We start from the raw sequence: 13,786 nt of genomic DNA, 5'->3' as shown, positions 1-13,786 counted from the left end.
GGGGTAGCGTCCATAATGCACTTCCCCAGTGCCCAGGAGGTAGCACGTGCGCAGGGGGCCGTGGGAGTCTTCCCGGTTAGGGGTGGTTACAGGTGACGGAATGCACAACCCGGGGCCGGGTGCTGTTTCTTGGCCGGTGTTATTTGTCAGTCCTGGTGGTAAATGTTTACACAGGAAAGGGATAGTTGGTGGTAGTGTGGCCGAATCCTGTCACAGGCATTTTCGTGTAGTCTGGTTGGGCACAGACTCGCTACAAATTATTCCTCAGCGAAGAAAACAGAGCGAAATTAGCATGTTTTATGTGAACTTACTACTCACTTTAAACTTTTACAAGGAGTTTCAGACAAGGGCGGATTGAAACCGCAGTCCTTTGAACAATGGAAATTTCAGGGCTTGTAGTTTGTGAATTTCACTTCTGTCTTTTCCTTATTATTTCAAGCTCTTCGTTCTTTGAGAATGTGGTAAAGTTCTATCACTTCAGACCTCAGAATTAGAATTGAAAACACAGGATTCTTTCCCTGGGTTGATGAAAGTCATTTATTGTTTGCTGGGTCAAACACAGCATGCTATTTGTCACACTGTGGTTTGTGTATCTTTCTAGAAGCTTTCAACTTTGATCTGAGTCAAAGTAGACCCAGTAGCGCAGATGACAGAGTTGAAAAAAAAAGCCCGTGATGTGCATTGTCACTCATAGAAGCTCTAAATCAACAAGTATAGAGACGCAGAGTGAAAAACCCCGTTCCTTTAAAGAGGCTTGTACGATCTTGTGAGAGCAGACCTGTGCCTTTCTTGGGCGAGACAAAGGTGTGGGACAATTTATTAGTTAAAGATTGAGTTCACTGTGTGCAATCAAAAGGCGCCTCTTCAAGGCCAGATTCTGGCCCTTGCCTGTATTTTTAGGTAAACACTCCCATTTAAAAGACCTCGCGGAGCAGGGCTCTGCACACATAAAAGCAGCTTTCTTAAACTGTCATCAGAGTGGATTTTAGAATGTGCTTTTAATACTTACAAGGTTGATGTTTGCCTTTTAAAAAATGCTATTTGAGATAGCTTTTTATTTAACTTTCCCCTCGGCATGCCTTTTACCTGACTTGCAGCAGCATTAAGGAGACTCACCTTGTTGAGAGAGAGCAGACGAAGTTTTAGGGAAATGTTGCACATGTGACCTTCTGAAAGTCAAGGCTTTAAAAAATCCTTGTTTAAACACCGTAAAAACTGGATGGAAACAAAGGCGCATGATCTCCCGTTGAACATTTGGTTTCAGATTCTTTTTATTGAGGCCGGGTCGATTATACTGGGAGAGAAATTAATTGTTTTCCAGGATTGCTCTTTACTTCCCTTTCCTCTCTGGTCGGAACAAACAGTGGCTCAGATCAATAAAAGGGTAAAGGAAAGAGGTTTGGGACGCAGGACGTACGGAGAGATTCGGCTCTGGATTACGATTCTCCTGAGATGCTCAACTCTGTTTTCAGTCTGTATTCGCAGCTTCAGTTACTGGAGGGGCTGCAAGCTTGTACGAATATTATTCGTATGTTACTGGAATATTCCTGGCAAGCTACATGCTGCGTGGCGGTCCGGTCGGGCCTCGTTTGTTGCCCTTTCTTTTGCTTCCTCTTTCGAAGCAATCACTTTCCTACGGCTTTGTATTTCTATACCCGCTCTGTGGTTAAAGTCAAGTATATCGAGGTAAACGGGGTACCTTTCAAATGACACGGTGCCATGCGTTTTGACAAGTGCAAACAATCACGTGACCACCAGCGTCAAGACCTACAAGGTGCCCTTCATTACAAAAAGGCTCCTTGGGTCCATTTGTGGCCAGTCCCTTTCCCTTCACCCCCAGCCCCTGGTGACCGCTCGTCTCTTCTCTGTCTGTAGTGTCTCCTGTTCCAGAATGTCACGTACACGCAGTCATATCACGTGTGACCTTTCGAGTCTGGCTCCTCCCCCTGAGCACACTGCTTCTCGTTCATGTTGTGACACGCGTCTCTGGTTCCCTTTCGTGGCTGAGACACGTTCCGTCTGCCTCACTTGGCTTAGCCACTCACAGGCTGGTGGACATTTGGGTTGTCGCCGGAGTTTGGCAACTCTAAATGAAGCCACTGTAGACGTCCATGTACTGGTTTTGTTTGAGGTTAGGTCTTCATGTTTCTTGGATGGGTATTTAAGAGGGGGACCATTGGGTCCTGTGGGGGGAGGGGCGTTTTCCTGCTTTCCCGCGTGCGCTGTGGACACGTTCTGGCGGCTCTGTATCCTCGCCAGCACGGGGTGAGGGCGGTCTTTCTCCCTCCGACCTTCTCCACTCTCCCTCCTCCTCCTGGGAGCCAGCCTAACGGCACATTCGGTACTATCTCAGCATGGGTTAGGTTCCCCCAGATGGAGAAAGATGTTCAGAATCTTTTCAGCTGTTCATTTTCCACCTGTGTATCTTGGTGAAGCATTTGTTCAAGTCTTATGCCCGTTTTAAAATTGTATTTTATTATTTTTTTGTTTTAGAGAGAGAGCGTATGTGAGTGGGAGAGAGGGGCAAAGGAGAGATACAGAGAGAGACAATCTTAAGCGGGCTCCACAATGAGTGTGGAGCCCGACTCGGGGCTCAGTCCCACGACCCTGGGATCATGACCTGAGCCAAAATCAAGGGTCAGACACTCAACCTCCTGAGCCACCCACGCTTCCCATGCCCATGTTTTAAATTAGGTTCTTTGCATTTATCGTATTTTCTGGCTATAAGTCCTTTGTTAGATAAGTGATTTGCAAATATTTTCCTTGAGTTCGTAGCCCATCTTTAAAAAAATTTTTAAACAGTGACTGTATAGCAAACGTTTCTCATTTTGATGAAGTCCAGTTTATTAATTTTTGTTTTCAAGGATTGTGCTTTTGGGGTCATACGTGGAGAGCTTCCTACCTAACTGCAGATCACAAAGATCACTCCCATGGCTTCCCCCAAGAGTTTCATAGATCAGCAGTTTGCCTTTATGCCTACGGAGCATTCTGAGTCCCTGTTTATATAAGGTGTGAGGCTTAGACCAAGGTTATCTATGTATTATTTTGAGTATTTGTCCAATTATCCCAACAGCATTTGTTGAAAACACTATCATTTTTCTTCTAATTGCCTTTGTATTTTTGTCAAAGATCAAGCGGCCATTTGTGTGGGTCTATTTCTGAACTATTCTGTTTCATTGATAGGTGTTTTTTTATTCCTTTGCCAACACCATTCTGTCTTGATCGCTATAGCTTTACTCTAACTCTTAAGATTGGATACTGGGAGTCTTCCAACTTGGTTCTTATTTTCCACAGCCGTTTGGCTATTTTAGATCCTTTGTCTTTCCATATCAATTTTGGAATCAGCTTGAATGCACGCACAAAAGTTCTGCTGGGATTGTGATTGGAATTGCACTAAATCTGTAATTTGGTTGGAGAAAGTGTTCCAATCCATGAACATTGTATATTTCTCCATCTAATAAGGTTTTTCTTCCTTTCTTTTCATCAGGGTCTTATAGTTTTCAAAATATGTTTGTATTTATACCTAGATATATCATTTTTGAAGCAATCGTAAATGGCATTGTTTTAAATATTTTTTTCTTTCTCATTGTTCACTGCTTGTATATACAAATATAATTTCTGTGGATTGACTTTGTATCCTACAAACTTAATAAACTCACTTGTTAGTTTTAGAAACTTGTTTTGTGGGTTCTTTGGGATTTTTGGCAATCATGACATCTGAGAATACAGCAAATTTTCTGTATGCTTTTTCTTTCTCTTTCTTTTTTTCTTCCTTCCTTCCTCCCTCCCACCCTTCCTCCTTCTCTCTCCTCCTCCCTCCCTTTTTTCCTTCCTTCCTTCCTTCCTTCCTTCCTTCCTTCCTTCCTTCCTTCCTCCCCTCCCCTTCCCTCCCCTCTTTGTTTCTTTCTTTGTTTCTTTGTTTCTTTCTTTGTTTCTTTGTTTGTTTCTTTCTTTCTTTTTCTTTCTTTCTTTCTTTCTTTCTTTCTTTCTTTCTTTCTTTCTTTCTTTCTTTCTTCTTTCGCCATACTGAAACTGGCTAGGACCTACAGTGTGATGTTGAGTAAGAGTGGTGATTGGTTCTCTTGTTTTAAGCAGAAAATAGTTTTCCCACCATTGACTATAATGTTAGCTCTACATTTTCTGTAGATGCCTCTTATCAGATTAAGGGATTTCTTTCTTATTTTCAGTTTGCTGAGTATTTAATCATGAATTAATGCTCAATTTTATTAATGCTTTTCTGCACCAACACATATGATCATGTGGTTTTTCTTCTTTTGTCTGTTTATATAATGGATTGCATTGATTTTTGGATATTTAGCCAGCTTTGTATTCCTGGGATAAACCCCACTTGATAATGGAGTATTATACCTTTCTTACGTATTGCTAGATCCAATCTGCTAGTATTTGTTGCTAGAAGTTTGTGGCTATGTTCATGAGGGTTACTGGTGTGTGGTTTTCTTTTCTTATAAGGGGTTTGCCCAGTGTTGGTGTCAGGGTAAGGCAGAGTAGGGTTCCTCCTTCTTATAGGTTACACACACACACACACACACACACAAGTTTACTACAGTGATGTCTGAACCCATCACCCCAGTGTAGGGACTAAGGGATTACCCTGCTTTGCATCTCCCCCTGTTCCTTTCTTATTCCACACAAGGACTCTCCTGCAGAGGCAGCCACCATGCTGAAGTTGCTGGTTGTCATTAGCTTGCTTTTGTTTATATACACAGTCTGTATGTTTCTAACCCTCAATATGTATACATTCTCCTCATTATTTTTCAGCTTGATACATGGCATCATACTAAATATAAGACTTTTTTCATTTAATGTTGTTTTTAAAATTCATCCATGCTATTGCCTATAGTTGGAGATTGATGATTATTTATTTATTTATTTATTTACTTTACTGCTGCATAGTTTTCTACTATGTGATGCCTATACCTTAGTTTATTTGCCCACTTTCCAGCCCATGGCCATTCAGGTTTTTCTTAGTTTATTTTTTTCCTTAGACTCAGGGCTGCCATGAAAGTGCCTACATGGAAGCTAGGGGGGCAAGAATTTTACGAGGGTATATACCGAATAATAAAACTGCTAGGTGAGGTGTGCCAATGCCCAGCTTTAGAAAACAATGTCAATGCTTTTTTATAGTGGTTTCAGAGTGGTTGTAGCAACATATATTCCCAAGAGCGTAGGTAAGTTCTCACTAACCTGCAGCGTCTCCAACATTTGGCATGGTTAAGCTTTTTTTTTTTAGCTTTTTTTTTAATGCTTATTTATTTTTGAGGGCAAGAGACAAAGAATGAGTGGGAGAGGGGCAGAGAGGGAGACACAGAATCCGAAGCAGGCTCCGGGATCCGAGCTATCAGCACAGAGCCCAATGCGGGGCTCGAACTCATGAACCGTGAGATCATGACCTGAGCCAAAGTCTGATGCTTAATTGCCACCCAGGCACCCCAGCATGGTTAAGTTTCTTAAAGCTAGTTAAGTGTAACATGTAATCGCATTGTGGTGTTAATTTGAATTTTCCTGATTACTAAGGTAGAAAAGCTTTTCATATGATAATTTTCTGTTCATATTTCTTCTTCTGCGAAATCCCCATTCATGTCTTTTTTCCTATTTATCTAATTTCATTTACCTTTTCCTAGTATAGTCATATGTAGTAGTTTGTATATTTTGGATATAGGTCCCTTAGTCAGTTAGATGTGTTGCTAATATCCCAGTTTGTGGCTCAGTTTTTTTCATTTTTTTATATTATTTTTTTGGTAAAGAGTTCTTAATTTTCATGTAGCCAAATTTATCAATCTTTCCCTTTGTGGTTAGTGCTTTTTGTGTCTTAGAGGTATGTCTCTACCTTGAGATCGTAAAGATATTCACCTAAAGTGTCTTCAATTTACCCGGAATAGAGTTTTGTTTCTGATAGAATGTAGGGATCCAGTCTCATTTTTTTCCAAGAGTAGATACTTAATTTTCCAGGACCGTTTGACAAGTAGCTGTCCTCTCCTCAAGGGCATACAAACTGTCTGCGTTTCACGTGAACTTCCCAACTTGCTGTTTGGGTCTAGCTGCAGGATTCCTGTCCCCTCCAGTGGCTGTCTGTCTGTGCCGTGTCACTGTCTTATGTACCCTGGAGTTGTGACGTTTCTTACTACCCGGTGGGCTCTGTCTCCCCACTGTCACCTTCCTCAAGAGTGCCTTGGCTACTCTTGGCTCTTTACCGCTTCGTATAAATTCTAGCCTCTCGTGTTCCACAGAAAGCCTCGTCGCAAGCTTGACCGTGATTCTGTTCCACGTATGTCGGCCGTGGGGCAAGTCGGCAAGGTCCGGGGTCTCTCTGTGCAGGGACAGCGTCTGCTCTTGTCCTGGAGTTCTTCTGTAATGCCTTTCAGTAAAACTTGATAAAACGTCTCCACGCGGGTTCTGCCCATCTCATGTCAGATTCGTACCTCGTTGTCTACGGACGGGTTTGTTGTTATTTGAATGGTATTAATTATTTTTCTTTTCTGTCTCCGGTCAAGAAATGGTATCGATTGGGGCGCCTGGGTGGCTCAGTCAGTTAAGCGTCCGACTTCGGCCCAGGTCACGATCTCGCGGTCCGTGAGTTTGAGCCCCGCGTCAGGCTCTGTGCTGACAGCTCAGAGCCTGGAGCCTGCTTCAGATTCTGTGTCTCCCTCTCTCTGACCCTCCCCCGTTCATGCTCTGTCTCTCCCTGTCTCAAAAATAAATAAAACATTAAAAAAATTAAAAAAAAAAAAGAAAAAAAAGAAATGGTATCGATTGCTGTATGTGGATCGTCTGGGGAAGCTATTTTGAGAAACTCTGATGGTAATAATCGGAATATTCCCGTCGGGTTTTCTGGAAGCCTCCTCATCTGTAAATAATGAAATTCTTTCCTTCTCAATTATAACCTCTTTAATCTTGTTCTCTTCTCTTGCTGTGCCTCCTTAGAAGAGATGGTGCTCCGTGGCTGCATTTCTGACAGTAATGGAACGCTCCCAGTGTTTGACCGCTAAAGCGGCATTGGCTGCAGATTTGTTTTTTCCTGTTGGCTTTGTGCCCCGGAGACTAAGACAGCACCTGAGGCGGCAGGTGCTTCCCCCAGCGTGGCTGAACGGAGTTGAGCTAGTCTTTCCCTCCTTGGCCAGTGCGGGGAGGACACAACGGTCCTGGCCGCACCGTGCGGGGCCACGCTGGCCGGCCGCCAGTTCTGGCTCCGGGGCTCACCGCTTCTCGTTCCCCCGTGGCCCCTCAGTCGTGACGTGGCAGCATCCCGAGTCTGCAGACGGAAGGGGTCCACGAAGCTCCCTGATGAGGAGCGTGCTCGTGTCCCGGAGGCTCGGACACAGTCCAGGACCCGCTCGGGTGCAGGGCTGTGACTTCTAGCCCAGCAGAGGTGGAAGGGGACATCTCCACACACAGCCATGCGGTTCAGGACACGGGACTTCGCGAGATGTCCGTACTTTCTCTGTGACTGTCTTCCGTAAGTCGCACGCCTCAGAGGAGGATCAGGGGCTAGTTTGGTTCTTTATCTTCCAAGCATCGGAATACGCGAAGTTGGGTCTGGCTTGTCTTCCTCTTAAACACTGAGTGACGCTCTACGTTGTCTTGGCATGTGGCTCGGCCCAGCCCCTCAGCAGTTCACCTGTAGTGTTGAGCCCTGGGCGTCAATAAAATGGGTGACGTTTCACAGCGTAAATCTTTGCAACGTGGGGACGATACTAGAAAGGAGCACACATTTACCGAGCACTCAGTTTTCAGAGGTACTGTTTCAGGTAGTTTTGTGTACATTGTCTTATTTGACACTCGTTCTATCACATGAGACAGGTGGCACATTTATTCTCTGTTGAAAAAACTCCGAGTTAGAGGGTCTAGGACGCTTGTCCGGGTCAGAGAGGTAGTGATTATTTATCCGGAACCCAGATAGACTTCTTCATGTTCACAGCTCTTCCCATATATTAAGTTTGTCAGAGGCACATGAAACGAAAATTATCTTAAATTTCCAATTCTGGCTTGTTATCACCAAGAGGTCTTCCTGACACAATTTTGGTAAATTGTTTTCAATAATTTTAAGGGATAATAACGATGTGACATGTGTGGATTTAAGTCCAGCTTTGTTTTCTGTCTGGCTGGGAGAGGTCCGTGGCTCCTACAGAAAACATTTGTGCCAAGAAAAATGAATGTCCTGTTTATTTAGGACCTAAATGAAAGCAGAATTTGCCAGATATACTTTGTTTTCTTTAAGTGGTGGGAAAAAAAAAAAAACAACTATTAGCCAAAGTCACGTTCTCAGAGAGTCTGACCACGATAAAAGGGTCGTAGATGTCCCGGTCGACCCGCAGCGGAGGTGGGTCCCAGCACCTAACTAGAGAGTTAAAACAGTTTTCACCTTCCGCGTTTGCCTACTCGTGAGGGGGGTGATTCGGTCAGGTGTCTCTGGAATTAGATGCTGTTTCCTGGACTGGGAACACGCACGGTCCCCTGCTAAGGATCAGCATTGTCCCTGCCTTCCAGCTTGCCTGCGATGGAAGCTGAGGGATGGAAAGAAGCCACTAGGCGAGAATTAGTTGAATGTCACTGTCTTACAGTCAGTCACTGATACGGGTCGAGAGCAGCTCAGAGCTGAGGCAGGTTCAAGAGGTCAGCTGGCTCATCACCCTTACGCTATACAAGAGTAAACACAACGAAGTGAATTGTCCAGGGTTATAAGATCGTGTATTGTCGAAACTAAGAAGTCTCAGGTTTTGGTGTCGGATCGTCCCATGATACCTTCGGGGGGCTTGGAGTTTAACTTGAGAAGACTTGGGTCACATACACAAAGCAAGTGAGAACAATCGTGTCCATAGCTTCAGTGGGAGGTCGGGGAGAAGAGTGAGCCCGAGGCATCCTCGCGGAAGAGTCCCATCCAGGCGAGTGTGGGCGAGTGGGGGAGTGAGCACGGCGGGCAAGGGGGGCAGGAATCGCGTGATCACGCGTTCAGAGGAAAGGGGCGAGGTGAGCGTGTCCAGGCAGCGGAGAGCACGGGGAGCGGGGGAGGTACGGGGGCCACGGTACAAAGGGCCCCGGCCTCGGGCGGGCAGGGGGCTTGGACCTGATGTCTTCACTTCCTGTGCAAAGGTGACACAGACATTCAGGAGGCATTTGACCTTTCCCTGTTTGTCTCTGTGTGTCTGCAGTCATTCGTATACTTCCCTTGTGATGCCTCAGATTTTCCCATTAGTTGTTTGCAGTGTGGTTGTCTGGCCAGCAGGCTTGGGGCCTCTTTGGGATGCAGACCCCGTCTGTTACCTGTGTGCTTATCCGGGGCCCGCCACAGACACTCACATGCTTCCGCAGCGAGGGAGCAGGCGTTGGCTGCCGGAGGGCGGAGCGGAGGGGTAGCACCATGAAATGGTGCGTGCAGCTCAGTGTGTCAGGTGTCTGTGGGGTGGGGTGGCGGTCGTGCTGGAGGAGAAGCCAGGAGACCAGATGAGAGGCAGCTGTGATGATCCAGGCAGGCTGTGTGGAGTGTCTGGGTTGGAAGATGAGGAGGGACCGGGGAGGAAGAATCCACAGAATGTGGTCAACGGTAGGTGTGTGCGCTGTTCCCGCGGCCGCGGTGTCCGTTCCAGTGTGTGCGTGCTGTTCCCGTGGCCGCGGTCTCTGTCCCTGTTACCACGGTCACTGTCCCAGTGGGACACGCTTCACCACGCCTGCTGTTGCTAACGGGGAGGTGGTGCTGTGAGCCCAGGCTTTTTCCTTCTACCTTAGTTGTCTTTTCCCTCTGGGTTTAGAATCTTACCTTTGCCGTTTTGCAGATTCACTGCAGTGCATGTCTAGATATGGATTGAATTTTATTTACTCTGCTCAGGACCCACTCAGTATGCTTCTTGAATTGACAAGTTGTATTTCCGAGTGATTCCTCAAAATTTTGTACTGTTGTCTTTTAAAATGTGCTTCCGCTCTTTTCTCTCTCCAGTCTCTCTCCAGGGCTCTTCTGTTGGGCACGAGCTACATCCCTCCTATCTCACCCCTCTGCCTCCTGCCTGTCTTCTTATGCTGCACTGTGGGTGACCCCCATGGCCCCCCGCCATGGACGATCCCCACGGCCCCCCATGGGTGATCTCTGTCCCCACAGCTCCCCGGTGTGGGTGACCCCCACGGCCCCCCATGGGTGATCTCTGTCCCCATGGCTCCCCACCATGGGTGACCCCCACGGCTCCCCACCATGGATGACCCCCACAGCCCCCCATGGGTGATCTCTGTCCCCACAGCTCCCCGGTGTGGGTGACCCCCACGGCTTCCCACCATGGATGAACCCCACGGCCCCCCATGGGTGATCTCTGTCCCCACAGCTCCCCGGTGTGGGTGACCCCCACGGCTCCCCACCATGGATGACCCCCACAGCCCCCCATGGGTGATCTCTGTCCCCATGGCTCCCCACCATGGGTGACCCCCACGGCTCCCCACCATGGATGACCCCCACGGCCCCCCATGGGTGATCTCTGTCCCCACAGCTCCCCGGTGTGGGTGACCCCCACGGCTCCCCACCATGGATGACCCCCACAGCCCCCCATGGGTGATCTCTGTCCCCATGGCTCCCCACCATGGGTGACCCCCACGGCTCCCCACCATGGATGACCCCCACGGCCCCCCATGGGTGATCTCTGTCCCCACAGCTCCCCGGTGTGGGTGACCCCCACGGCTCCCCACCATGGATGACCCCCACAGCCCCCCATGGGTGATCTCTGTCCCCATGGCTCCCCACCATGGGTGACCCCCACGGCTCCCCACCATGGATGACCCCCACGGCCCCCCATGGGTGATCTCTGTCCCCACAGCCCCGCACTGCATGCAATACTTTCCCTTTTTCCTGTGGCGTTTAGTACATTGACTGGGGGTTTTATTTTAGTGATTGTATTTTTCAGTTTTATAATTTTCATTTTGTTCTCTACTAAATGAGTTCTTTTTTTAGAGTGTCTTTTATTTCCTTTCCGGAAGATGTTGCCCTGGCTCACTGCTGTCCCAGTTCGTGGTATTTGCAGCATTGCCGTGGGTGATTCTTCTGACGCCCTGCTCCTTGACCGCCCCTCTGTCAGGGTCTGGTCCTCTGCTCCACCTGGGTCCCTGCAGCCCTGCCCACACCCGCCACCTTGCTGATCCCCCCCTCCTGCCTGCGCTCCCCTCCTCGCCCCCTCCAGGCACCTACCCTGCCCACCACCCTGCTCCTGGCTCTTGTCGCCTCCTCCCGCTCTCCGGGCTCTGGGGAGCCGTGCTCCGTCAGCAGAACGGCCTGTTTACCCTGTTTCTAGTGCCGGAGGACCCCCCCCGCCCCTGTCCCCACTTCTCTCTGGCCCCGGCTGGGATCCGAAGGTTCGTCATAATCCAGGATGCACACTCATAGCGTTTACTCCCGGCCATGCCCCAGCTCCTCTGTCCCTCCTGCCCTTTGCGACACTCAGGGAAAGCCACAAAAGTAATACGTGTCACCTTGGAGATTTGAGTGAATAGGAACCTTTCTTAGAAATAAAATGCATTTTTAAAGTACAATTTTCTTATTGGCCTGCTTTGTGATCCTTTAAACAAATGTAGATCATACTTATAAATCCCATAATCCACAAATTAGCAATAATGGTGTACAATGGTGGGGAAACATTATTTCTGGTATGCAGTGAAAAAAAAAAACAACCAAAAATTCACTTTCATCTCTAGATGAATGAGTATAAAGTTGGCACAGTTTGTGTGTGTGTGTGTGTGTGTGTGTGTGTGTGTGTGTTTCCAGGTTTGATGTGGCATTTCACTTTGGTATGTGGTTAAAACGAGCACCCCTTCGGAGACCTACATGTCTTGGCTCTGTGATAGTCTTTCTACCACCTTCTCGGGGCGGGGGAGGGGGGTGGGGAGTAGGTGGGAAATTCGCTCCACAGAAGAGCTCTACCGAGTCAGGGCACAATTTGAGTCTTTATCCGAACTTCATCTTTTAATTACAGAAATGTTAAAGAAATAGCCACTCAGGTGGCAAAGATTGGCTTTTCAGCTGCTATTTTATGGAGCTATTAACTCAGAGACACCATTACTTAAATGTAATTTTTATTATTACAATTAAAGACTGATTTGATTTTATGAGATCATGCATTTTAATTTTATGAAAGTTTTATAGTTAAATCCAATTTAAAAGATTACTCTATATTAAAGTATAAGCAAGTGCGGTATTAGAATTATACGGTGCTTCTCTAGAAAATCCGCTGTTAAAACTCGTGTGCACCTGACTACTTCGGTAGAACCACGTTTCCTGATGTAACTATGTAATAGCTACAGAAAAGCAGACACGGCTTAGTCCGTGTGCGAAATTACAAGCAGCGGTTTGCTTATTAAATGTATCGAGTCTGATTAAGCCTCCAGTCAGTTTTCTACAGAATGTAACAGTTGCTTTTCTTTCAGTGGATTCTCGGAGGAAGGGATTTTTGGGGGTCAAAGGGAGCTTTCATGGCTATTGTGCTGTCTGTGCGGCGAAGTCGTGCAAACGGAGGCCGGCCACTCAACACGCCAGCTTCTGGCCCTCACATCTCACAAAGGGAGGACGTTTAAGGACGTTTAAGGAACTCACCCGCACAAAGCCATCACGTGGCCGCCAAGGCCAGCTTATGACTTTGGAAGTTTCCGTGCGAGTTTTGAAGCCTTTTTTGTTTTGTTTTGATGGAGGGAAAGAATGTAGAGGAGTATTTGCACCAAATAGATTAAGCTGTTAGTAAACATGTCCCCTTTCAATGAACTGACACGGGGACAAAGAAAGTGCTTTGCCGTGGTCAGCTGGATTTGTCCTAAGTCACAGGGACAAACAAGTGAGGCAGGGGACCCTCTTTAAAACCCTAAGTCGGAAAGGGTCCGTGACAGGAGCAAAAATTGAATTAGTTTCTTCTTCCCATTTATTTCGGCTCAAAGCCTGCTCTCCTCTTACTTGTCGTCTTGGGAGGGGAACCTGGTTTTTCCAGCATCGAATTAGCCTAGGAACAAACATTCCTCAGGAATGTGAGTCCTTTTCAAGGTCTGAGCACTTGTCGTGAATGAAGGGGCTCCTGCTTGGGGAGGGGCTGGTGGCTCGTATCTGTGGCTGCCCTCTCGGCCCAGCCAGGCGATAATTAATCTCACTATCAGAGCCGCTGAACAGAGGGGGCTTGTTCGCGGTGATGGAGGGGCTGATGGGTGGCCTGAGCCCCTGAACGAGGCCGGTCACGGGTTGGGCCCTCACTTCCTGCGAGCACGCATCAATGAAAAGGAAAGAAAGAAGGTTCCGCGGTTCTTAGGGCACTCTGGACGTGGGAAGAGTTTGCAAAGCCCGGAGGAATTCTACACACGGAGAAATGGCACAGGGGGCAGGGGAAAATGAGAGGATCTGTCTTAGCGGAAGCTGGTCCAGCCACCGCGTCAGCTGTTTTCGTTTCCAGAACACGAGCGTTGGGTTTGAACGGGCACGAGGCTGTCGGAGACACGCCAGAGAGCCAGAGGGAAAATGCAAGCCATGGACACCATTCAGTAGTTTGGTTTCTGTTTTTAACCGTATTTATTTACTTTTGGGAGAGAAAAGGACAGAGCGAGTGCGGGAGGGGCGAAGGGAGAGGGAGAGAGAGAGAATCCCCGGCAGCCTCCGCACTGTCAGTGCAGAGCCCGGAGTGGGGCTCAAACTCATGAACCATGAGGTCATGACCTGAGCCAAAATCCAGAGTCGGAGGCTGCTTAACGGACTGAGCCCCTGCCCCCCGGGTGCTTGTCAGTGGTGTTACTTCCTAAAGGAATAGTTACTTCCAGAAGTTCAGGT

This window comes from Panthera tigris, chromosome A2 (assembly GCF_018350195.1).
Source record: "Panthera tigris isolate Pti1 chromosome A2, P.tigris_Pti1_mat1.1, whole genome shotgun sequence".
NCBI classification, from domain to species: domain Eukaryota; kingdom Metazoa; phylum Chordata; class Mammalia; order Carnivora; family Felidae; genus Panthera; species Panthera tigris.
Note: the sequence above shows the minus strand (reverse complement) of the source record.